General features: G+C 37.7%; 1 long non-coding RNA gene across 1 annotated transcript; it reads left to right on the top strand.

Moving 5' to 3' along the window:
* Positions 1 to 289: 289 nt before the first annotated feature.
* LOC125075713 lies at positions 290 to 2,130 on the top strand. The gene is made up of 3 exons (XR_007120227.1): positions 290 to 494; positions 605 to 767; positions 1,024 to 2,130. It is a non-coding gene; the product is annotated as an uncharacterized LOC125075713 (long non-coding RNA).
* The last annotated feature ends 8,903 nt before the right edge of the window (positions 2,131 to 11,033 follow it).

The raw sequence follows: 11,033 nt of genomic DNA, 5'->3' as shown, positions 1-11,033 counted from the left end.
TTAGAAAAGAAATAGTAGTAGGTATGTATAAGTGCGCAGCAGTGTAATTCAGCCAAAAGGAGACCACTCAGTATACGTAGAAACATGTTAGCTTCTACACTGATTTTCAGTGGCCTCCTAATGTCATTACTGACAGCCGTTGCAGATAAAAGATATAATTTAAAAGGAAAAAAAAAACAATATAAATTTATAAAAATTGAACATGAAGGAACCAAACATAGAAAGTAAATTTATATAATATAAAGAACTAAGGACAAAAAAATTATGTTTAATTGTCGCGCCAGCGCTCAGCGGCGCGGGGCGTATCGGGGCGCGCGGGAGGACGGCATAAGCGATATTGGGTTTTATTAAGTATGAATGCAGCGTCTGACAGCAAACACCGTATTTCCCGCGCGCCGCTCGCTTGTCCCACATTCACGAACATTACAACAAATGCAAATAGTGACACAATTAACATATTGATTCAAGGTTAAAATTGGACAGAACAATATCAGGTAAGAAATTGTATATATAGTATTCATTGTTGTGTTTACACACATATTGACTTGGCCAATGATTAATATTCTAGACATAAGTAATTTATCTTGCCTTCTTTTTTTTTTAGGTTAGGGATTTAAAAGTTACATACAAGCAAAGGAGGATAGACGGTTACAGTAAAAAACGGGCGGTTAAAACAGTGGAAGTGTACGAGGAAGCCAAGGTCAAGGGATGAGTTCCCCAAGCGCTGACCAGACCTAGCCTATTGCTTTCGTGCCGCAAACAGACAGGTTCGCGTAATTCGATCTTTAAAAATATGTAATAATTATATATGTATATATTCATACACACATATATAGATACAAATACATACGTTATTGTTACACATACTCATTGTTAGAGAACCAAATTAAATAAATTAACAAATACATATATGAATTATATAACATTTTGATTAATAATAATAGGCAATAATTAACTACAATCTTTTTGTTTTTCTAATAAAAATAATTTATATTTATGTCTGAAATTTGTTATTGTTTTCAGGTTACGAAGAGGAGGAGGCAGGTCATTCCAGCACCTAGTGGCGCAGAACCTAAAGCTTCCTCGGAAACTCACCGTTCTATGTATTGGCATTCTAAGTTTTATCAATGACGCTCTAGTGACATGCTCACTATCATTATTTCCTAACCACTGTAATTTATGATAGAGGTAAGGTGGAACCTGGTATTTTATAGTGCCAAAAAGTAACGTAGCGAAATGTAATTGCATACGATAATTCATTTTTAAGATGTTAGCATTATTTAAATATGGTGTGATATGTGTACGTGGCGGTATTTTAAAGCAGTAGCGAGCGCAGGCGTTCTGGACTCGTTGGATGATTTTTTTTTGTACGTTCAAGTAAACGGGGCCCTATAACTACATCTGCATAATTAAATTTAGAAAGAACTAACGCCTCACAAAGTCTAATGCGTACTTTGGTAGAAATGGAGTCTCTAATATTATAAAGAATTTTTAACCTATAAAAACAGTTTTTGGCAATATTATTTACATGCTTTTCAAAACGAAGTTCCTCGTCAAATAGAACACCTAGGTTGCGCGCTTCAGTCACCCTTTGTATACGTACACCTTTTATATCAATATTTGGATCACAATTACTAATAATTTGAATTTGCCGCTCTGTACCAAGTATCATGTATTTAGTTTTGTTAGGGTTCATTTCTAGCGTGTTTGAAATTGACCAACGGGCTATACGATCCAAATCTTGGTTGAGTTGTTGCAAAGCTGCTTGTACCTTACATGGCTTAAAAGAAATATACAACTGCAGATCATCAGCATACAAGTGATAGTTGCAGTGATTAATTTGTTTTACAATATCAGTTGTATAAATCGTAAATAAAATTGGTCCTAAAATAGAGCCTTGTGGTACTCCTCTAGTTACATGCCTTATGTCAGATTTAGCAACACTCCCATCTTCTGACTTAATCTCTACGTATTGGCTGCGGCAACTCATATAACTCGCAAACCATTGTACAGTTTTGTCGTCGAACCCATAATATGACAGCTTTGATATCAACAATGGAATGTTTATGGTGTCAAACGCACGAGAGTAGTCTAGGAGTACTAGTATAGTACCCTCGCCCCTGTCTCGAGCAGATAGAATATCATCGACAACGTCTGCTAAAGCAGTCGTAGTCCCTCGATTTTTCCTAAATCCTGATTGTTTATCTGGCAAAATTTTATTTAACTCCAAAAAGTCTCTTAGTTGATTGCATACAACTTTTTCAAGAATCTTGGACAAACATGGTAGAATGCTTATTGGACGTAAATCTTTAAATTCTAAGGGCGTGTCGATCTTAGGTATAGGTCTTACAATAGCTTTGCACCAAAGATCTGGGAATTTGGATGTTAATATGGAGGAGTTGACGATTGCAGTAATTACCTTTATTGTGTATTGCAGGGTTGGTAATATCATGTCCAGAGAGATCCCATCTGCCCCGATTGCATTAGAAGTTAATGTTTTAATAATTTTAAAAATTTCGGATTCTGTAACTGTTTTCAAGTAAAAGCTTGCGTCACTAAATTTATTGCGTTGAAAATATTCAATAAGTAATCGATCCGCATTTAGACTACCGGGAATTGCAAGGAAAAAATTATTAACTTCATTTGGGTCACGTAACTGTTCTGGTAGAATCAGATCACCTTTTCTATTGATGTTAACATTATATTTAATGTGTTTCCAAAGAATTTTTGCATTTTTTAAATTTTGATTAATAAAAGTTTCGAAATAAGCCTTTTTTTCATTTTTAATTGAAACACGAACTATATTTTTCAAATCTTTATAATAATTAATGTGCGAGTCTATTTTACTTTTACGTGCTCTTATATGCGCAATATCCCGTAGTCTCATCATAAACTTAATAATAGATGTGATCCAGGGATAATGACGGAACTTAGAGTGCAAGGATTTTAGAGGTGCAAGTGTGTCATAAATGCGTCGAATCTCTGTATTAAATTGCCCTACCATATCATCTACGCATTGAAGTCCGGCAATGCAGTCCCAGTTCACAAGTGCCAGACATTTGTCTAATTCACTTGGATCTATAGATGTAATGTCCCTGTAAAAAAATTTTTTTGGTGTAAATTTATCTCTAGTTATAGTGACGTCACAAGATATAAATGAGTGACTGCTTAAAGTGCATACATAATCAACCCAGACCTGACAAATATCTGCATCGGTACAAAACAAATCTAAGAGAGTTTCACTGCGATTTGTGAAATGCGTTGGCTCATTAATGTGTTGCGTCAAATTTAAACTATTTAAGAAGTCAGTGAGTAATTTACTGTTTTTGTTATTTTTATCAAAATAATTAATATTAAAATCTCCAATGATGATGAGCTGATCCCGCCACGTAAACAAGGATAAAGTCTCGTACAAAGCATCAAAAAATGTTTGTACACTTAACCATGGTGGCCTATATGCCGTTCCTATTACTAAGTTTTTACCTCGACTTTTATAGCATATCCACATCTGCTCAACGCAAGGGGAGGGAGGGTGACTGAGGGTGCGAACATTCAGGCCTTTTCTGACATAAAATCCTACGCCGCCACCGCGTGCGCGTATGTTTTGTGGGCGAGGTATATGCTGTAATTTGTAACCCGGTATAATAGGAGCACGGCCATCTTCTCCAGCCTTCAGCCAAGTCTCATTTAGGCCCAGAACGTCCACATTATGCCTTTCTACTGCGACTATGAATTCCTCATGATTAGTTCCTAGAGAACACGGATTCAGGAAACCAACTTTTAAATTGCGCGGTCTAATCATTTATAAATAAAATTGCTAACTAATGTTACCTGTTGAAATAGTAAAAATAAATTAATGATTTTAAAATATTCAATTAATAATACCAAGTAACACACAATGTAAACAATACCTCCTTGTATTTTATAGTTATATGGGCTCAGTATGTATAATGTCTGGTTGTTGTATATTACACTGCTGCGAGAACTTATTTTTAAGACCTTAAGTGAAAAAATAATCCAACTAACATTAATAGAATATAATTTTAAAAAACAAACTATAAAATAAATCTTCCTACCTATTAATTTCATTAAATATGCTATATATATTTTTACAATCATCGAGATTAAATCAGAGCTCAAACCCGTGTTGATACAAAAACCTTAGAAATATCATTTTGTGTTTTTATCCTTTGAGCCGCAGTATCTTTACTCCGCCGCGCATATATTCGCCCCTCGCGGGTCCAAATATAACGCCACCCATTGCGACGGCCTTCCTCTCGTGCATGATAGAACAAGACACGGTTTGTTTTTGTCAGACGCTCATTTATATAAAACCGCTTGGGTTCCTTGTCTATTTCAAGGCCCGTTGTATCAGCCCCGCGTCGCACGCGCGCCGCTCGCAGTAGTTGATCGCGAATCGAGCGGCGCGCTAGTCGCACTACGATAGGGCGCGGGCGAGATCGTTCACCGGTTTCATTATAAGCCGGCCGCGGTCCTGAGCGTTCAACGTAAACAACGTCGCGCTCGTCCAAGGTGACTCCGATTTTACTTGCAATAAGGCCTGTGACATGATGCAGATTTTCCTCATTCCGTTCTGTGATACCTGTAATCTCGATGTCGTTTAATAGACACGACTGTTCGCGCTCATTAAGATCCGACTTCAACTTGGCAAAATCTTCCAGTAAATGGCTCTCTGAAATGGTGCACGGTGCTTTATTCTCAAGTTGAGTCAATCGTGCTTCTACGCTGTCGACCCTTTTACCTACTTCGCTTAACGTACCTTTTAATAACGCGAGCTCCTGCCTAAACGAAGACACCTCATGCGTCACTGCGGTCAATTCAACCCGAAGGAGCTTCATTTGGTCTAAAAGTGAGCTCACGATAAGTGGATCTTCAATTCCTGACAGAGATGGGGGAAGTTCGGTGTGTGATACAAGTTCCCCTTGCGTGGAAGCTGTGTCGGTGACTAAAGCAGGAGAACACGGCTTCGGCTTACAGCCCTTACAAATCCACTTTGGTACCCTTGCATCTGGGCTGGAGTTCATTACACAAGCTCGGTGGAATAAACAGGAGCACCGTACACATTTCACACTATCGGCCGCAGCTAAAAACTTTCCGCAGCTACTGCATTTATTTGCCATTTTCGTTATGGTTATGCACGTGTAAATAACCAAATACTACGAATAGTTGTATTTTATATCGTGTTTATACGTATATATTAAATTGTTATGCAGTATGTATAAATCAGAGATGTAATCTATTTTGGAATATAAGGTAATTGTTTTTTTTTTTTTTTTACACTTTTTTACCGTTTTAAAGTTATTATATTAGATCACTTGTAAATTTTTGCACTTATTGTTTCGCTAGTGAAATACGGTGAAATAAATAATAATAAATTAAGTTTGAAGTTTTATTTTATCACTGCATATACATATAACACTTGCATAAATATGTTAAACAATTCAACGACCGCCGCACGCAACGGCCCGTACGACAGTCCATAATAATAATAATAATAATAATGAAACATCTCTGAAACTATTACAAAAATTACGGAACAATCTAACAAAAAACCCAACGGACAGAATGACTTTGCCGAGATGTTGACCCGATAACAGCCGAACAGAAAAAAGAGCACAACCACACAACCGTCTCGCCCCAGCGCCGATACAAAAGTGAAGCGCCGCACGGTATTGCTCCGTTCTCGTGTTGCTATCCCTTCCACCTGACGTCATCGCGCCGATGTACTAGGTTGAGAGGGATTTTCCTCTAAGAATACATATTTTCAATAATACAATATTATGTAGTTTCATTTCTATGTACTCACCGCAATGTCAAGAGTAATCTTTCTTCAATAGAAATAGGTTTTTGAAAATTTGTTGTTTTTAATTGAAATTCAGACTTAATATAAGCAATAATGTAATCAAAAGTAGTAAGACGGTAACACTCCACAATATTGTTTAAACATTTTAGAATCGTTTCTTAATTTTGGATATAAATGATGGAACTCGCCAAATGTTTTTCTTTGTAAAAATATTATATTTGTTTTCTTTCTGTGTTTTTTACGATATTTTTTTAAAAGTCTGTACTTTAAATATGAACTTTCAAGCAAAATTGTACTGTACAGGAAGTACTCCATGATTCGAGAAGTAATGACCAAAATCACGTAGGACATTTGTCGCGTATACGCAGCGTCCTACGTGTGCGATTTGGACGCAAACGCGATGCGGCGCGGTGCGGCGCGAAAACAATATTTATCCTATTGAAGTGGCCTACGTGACCAAACGCACGTAGGGTGCGGCGCGACGCGGTGCGAGACGAAGCGAACGCGATCAGTTGGCTTGATTTGTTCGCGCGAAGTGGACGCGTTGGCCATATTTTTTTCAAGCAAAAATTGTAATGTCGGAAGTAGAACTTCTTATTAATGCTATCCAAGAACGTCCTACATTATGGGACAAAAGGAATAAAAGTTATCACAACCGGTTATTATCGCACCGCGAATGGGAGGCTGGGGCTAAAATAATTGGGACTACAAGTAAGTACAACATATTTCTTTATTATTATTACAATATTGGCAAAGGATGTTGCTCAAAATACAGTTTAAAGTTTTCTCTTGCCTGTGCGGCTGCTCGTGATGTAGCATTGTATGTTCTTTGAGAATTATGTCTTTGTGTTTGTGACATATTTTGATATGCTTTTCGGAAAGACATTAACTCATTCTCATTTATTGATTCAAGATCCCTTATAATATTGTGTAGTAAACATATTGCTTTGACGATATGAACTGCATTTGTAACATTAGTTTCGATAGATTTATGTAGAATTCTGAATTTAGAAGTTAATGAATCTGAATTCTGAAGTTATTGAACCAAAAGAACATTCCACCACCATTCTAGCTCGAGATAAGCGATAGTTATAATTATCTTTGACGTCGCCTTTAAGCGTTGACTTTTCTGGAAAAGGTCGCAATAGGTATTTCTTTAGAGGAAACGCCGCATCACCAAGGAGCACATACGGAGCTATGATATTAGAACCCGGTAATACTTGTTCTTTAGGTATTTTTAGTCTTCCTTGTTCTATTGCTCTTCGAAAGGGGCATTCCTCAAAAACACCGGCATCGTTGTCTTTTCCATAGGAACCCACATTTATCATTACAAACTTATAATTTGCGTCAGTGACTGCTAGCAATCCAATCGAAAAAAAGGATTTGTAATTATAATACATAGAACCACTCTTTTTTGGTTTTATTATGCGAATGTGCTTTCCGTCAATACATCCAATGCAATTAGGAAACTGCCATCTGTCCCAAAAGCATTGCGCTATGTTTTTAAAGCTATCTTCTGAAGGTTCGGGCATGTGTTTCGTAACATGAACGCATCTGCAATGACAACACCCAGCTCCCTGAATCTACGTCTATTTTAGAAGAAATACCAACATGTCTATAGATAACAACCTACAACAAGATCCTCCGCCTTCACCTTCGTTGCCAGGTCCTTCGCCTTCATCCTCGTTGCCAGTACCTTCCTCTTCGTCCTTGTTGCCAGCTATCACAAGGCAAACACGCAAATGAAAAGATATAAGTCTCGAAGCATTTCTCGATATTGAGAGAGAAAAAATTAAAATTCTTCGCGAAGATCAACCAGATAATACTGACGACTGACGACGACTTTGGTTCAAATCAATATTACCTTACATTAAACAGTTGCCATCACTCAACAAATTACATTTTAGAACGCAGATGCAAGAGTTTCTTCTAAGAGAGCTGTCAAAGTTAAACCCACCACATTCCAGTGCTCAACAACATGGCTATTACACATCTTTGTGAAAGTATTGCAATTATGTACCTATTTACCTAATGGAACTTAATATTAAATGTACCCTCTAACATTTATTTCATAGTTTTCTTACATCAAAGACACCATAAGTCGTTCTTCTACAGAAATAGGTTGCTGAAAATTAGTTGTAGTAAATTGCAGAACAGGTTTGATGGCTTGTACAATATAGTCAAACGTTGTAGGTAACATTCGACAATATTCCTTGAACAACAAGGGTTGAGTACGTAAATCCTGGTATAAATTATGAAATTCCCCATGAATATGCCTTTCTAAGTACACAGTATTAGTTCTACTTCTCTGCTGTACACACTTCTTCAATATCTCATATTTAAGATATGAATTTTCCAACAACATTACTTTCCGTCCGTCCATGACAAAGGTTTAATGCCAATTGAACTGAACGGCGGCGGAGAGCGCGGAAGGGACGGTTCGCGCGCACGTAGGACAGAGTAGCTGCATCGCTCCACACCGCATTAAATTCGCATCGGATCGTTTCGCAATCGCGTTCGCGTTGAGCCGTCCACGTAGGACAAGGCGATAGCATCGCGTCGCATTACGTCGCGCCGTGTTGCGTCGCGTCGCGTCGCGTTCATCGCTCACGCAGGACACCGCGTAAGATTAACGCTCTTAATAAGACTATTAAGAAAGCTATCCACTGTGACTTAAATAGCTTATATCACCAGAACTTAATCAAAACCGTTCAAGACAAAAGCGAATCTAAAGTTTATAGAAAAAAGGTTAGCACGGGCAGAATGCTCACCACCGCCCATAGACATTGGCGTTGTAAGAAAAAATTACCATTCTTTATGTACGAGTCATCGCACACATTTGTAATTATAAGTCAATATTTTAATTTAATTTAGCTAGTACAGCATTGTGATACAAAACGACAAGTGAAATCTGCGACAGCAGATACGATATCCCAAGATGCGACCGAAATATTTAAACTTCCACAAAAAGAAAGGGTGGTGGTGTACTTCTATGTGCCCTAAAGAAATTACACATCCAACACCGTAGTGAATGGGCTTGTCACGGAGTCGAATCCCTTTGGGTAACTATACCAAGTGAACATTTGAAAAATCAAGGACATCGAAACATTCATATTGGGTTAATCTACGCGCCTCCAGATGACCTATTATCATCTCGCCTTGAATCAATAGCATCCCGTCTAGCTGAAATCACTTCCAAGCAACCAAATGACTACATCATTCTAGCTGGTGACTTCAATCTACCGAATGTTAAATGATCAGATAGTGGACCTATAATACAAAAACAAGGACCAGCCAATGTACAAAACGCTACGGAGAATTTTATTGACATATGCAATCTTTCTGATTTGAAACAACATAATACAGTTGTCAATAATAAAGACAGAACCTTGGATCTGATATTTAGCAACATAAATTTTGATGTTTATCACTGCCCCTGCCCATTCGTCTTAGAGGACCCGTATCATCCATGTCTTCAATTCAATCTCGCCAATCTGCAGATTCGTAACTTGCGCAAAAAACCTGTCATAAAACCTAATTTTTTCAAGGGGGATTATGCAAAAATAAATGAATATCTATCTAGGATTAATTGGTTCGACATATTAAAAGCAGATTCAATGGTCGGAGTTATCGACACGTTTTACGCAATTTTAAGACGCTATTAAAAATTTCGTTCCAATAGAAACGAAATTCAAGAATAACTTTCCAGTGTGGTACTCCCAATTTGGCCATCTTCACAGACTTTATACTGCAAAGTATGGATGAAAGATGCCAAGTAGATGTCATCTACACAGATTTTGAAAAAGCGTTCGACCGCGTAGATCACGTGATATTACTTCATAAACTTAATACTCTTGGGATAAACGGAAACTTGCTTCGATGGTTGACATCTTATATAAAAAATCGTATGCAGGCAGTAGTAACAGGCAGTGCTAGAAGTGATTTTGTATTCATATCATCAGGGGTCCCTCAAGGATCCATTTTGGGGCCCCTTCTATACAATGCATATCTTTTTGACATCGGCAACTGTTTCAAACATTCACACTATTTGATGTTCGCTGACGATAAAAAAGTCTACTTTAAAATAAGATCATACGAGGATTGCCTTAAATTACAAGATGATTTAAATACCCTGACAAAATACTACGCGAAAAACAGAATTAGAGTAAACGTTAAGAAATGTCATCATATAACTCTGACTCGTAAAAAAACAAAAATTAATTTCGCCTATAAAATCAATGACGCGACCATTGCTAAAAAATCCACCGTTACAGATCTAGGCATTAAAATTGACACTAAAGTTTCAATGATTGAACACATTGATGCAGTAACAAATAGGGCGTATAAACAACTTGGTTTTATTAAGCGAGCAACGCAATCATTTAATAATATTGAATGCATAAAAATACGTAGAGTATTTTTATGCATTCAATATTATTATATTTGCATACGTTCGAAGTATCTTGGAATATGCAAGTAGTATATGGTCACCTCTATATAAAAATCATATTCAGAGACTCGAATCTATACAATATAAATTTCTCAAATACTTAGCGTACAAAGATTTTAAAAAATTTGACAGTTATGGAGAAGCCTGTATTTATTATAAACTAGATTCGCTAGAGCAAAGACGAAATCAAAAGGATATGCTGTTACTACAACCAATTTTAACTGGTACGATGGATTGCCCCAGTTTGGTGTCAGCATTCTCTCTAAATGCCTCCTCATTTAGATCGCGTAACCCCCACCTACTAGTTTTTTTTTTTTTTTTTTTTTTATTGTCCGGGAGGGCAAATGACTCTGCTCCACCTGATGGTAAGTGGTAGTAGAGTCCAAACGCGACGACGGCTAGTGCAGTTGGGAAAGGTGATCTGCTCTAGCCGCCCCCGCCTTGCCGGCCCGCAAGATGCCTCTTCACGCCTCGCTTGAAGGAACCCAGGTCATAAGAGGAGGGGAATACGTGCGCTGGTAAAGAATTCCATGTTTTGGAAGTGCGACAAAGAAAAGAGTTGCCAAATTTCTTTGTACGCGATGGAATTGATGTCACAGTTAGGCGGTGACATCGAGAACCAGCACGCGTGGACTTGTGAAGGAAAGGGGAAGCAGGAATAAGGGAGAATAGTTCCTCTGAGCACTCGCCGTGACACATTCGATAGAAAGCGCTGAGTGCCGCTATCTCTCGACGCAATTGTAAAGGCTCGAGGGTGTT

Source organism: Vanessa atalanta, chromosome W (assembly GCF_905147765.1).
Source record: "Vanessa atalanta chromosome W, ilVanAtal1.2, whole genome shotgun sequence".
In the NCBI taxonomy this organism is placed as follows: Eukaryota; Metazoa; Arthropoda; class Insecta; order Lepidoptera; family Nymphalidae; genus Vanessa; species Vanessa atalanta.
This window is presented reverse-complemented; position numbering and strand designations above follow the sequence as displayed.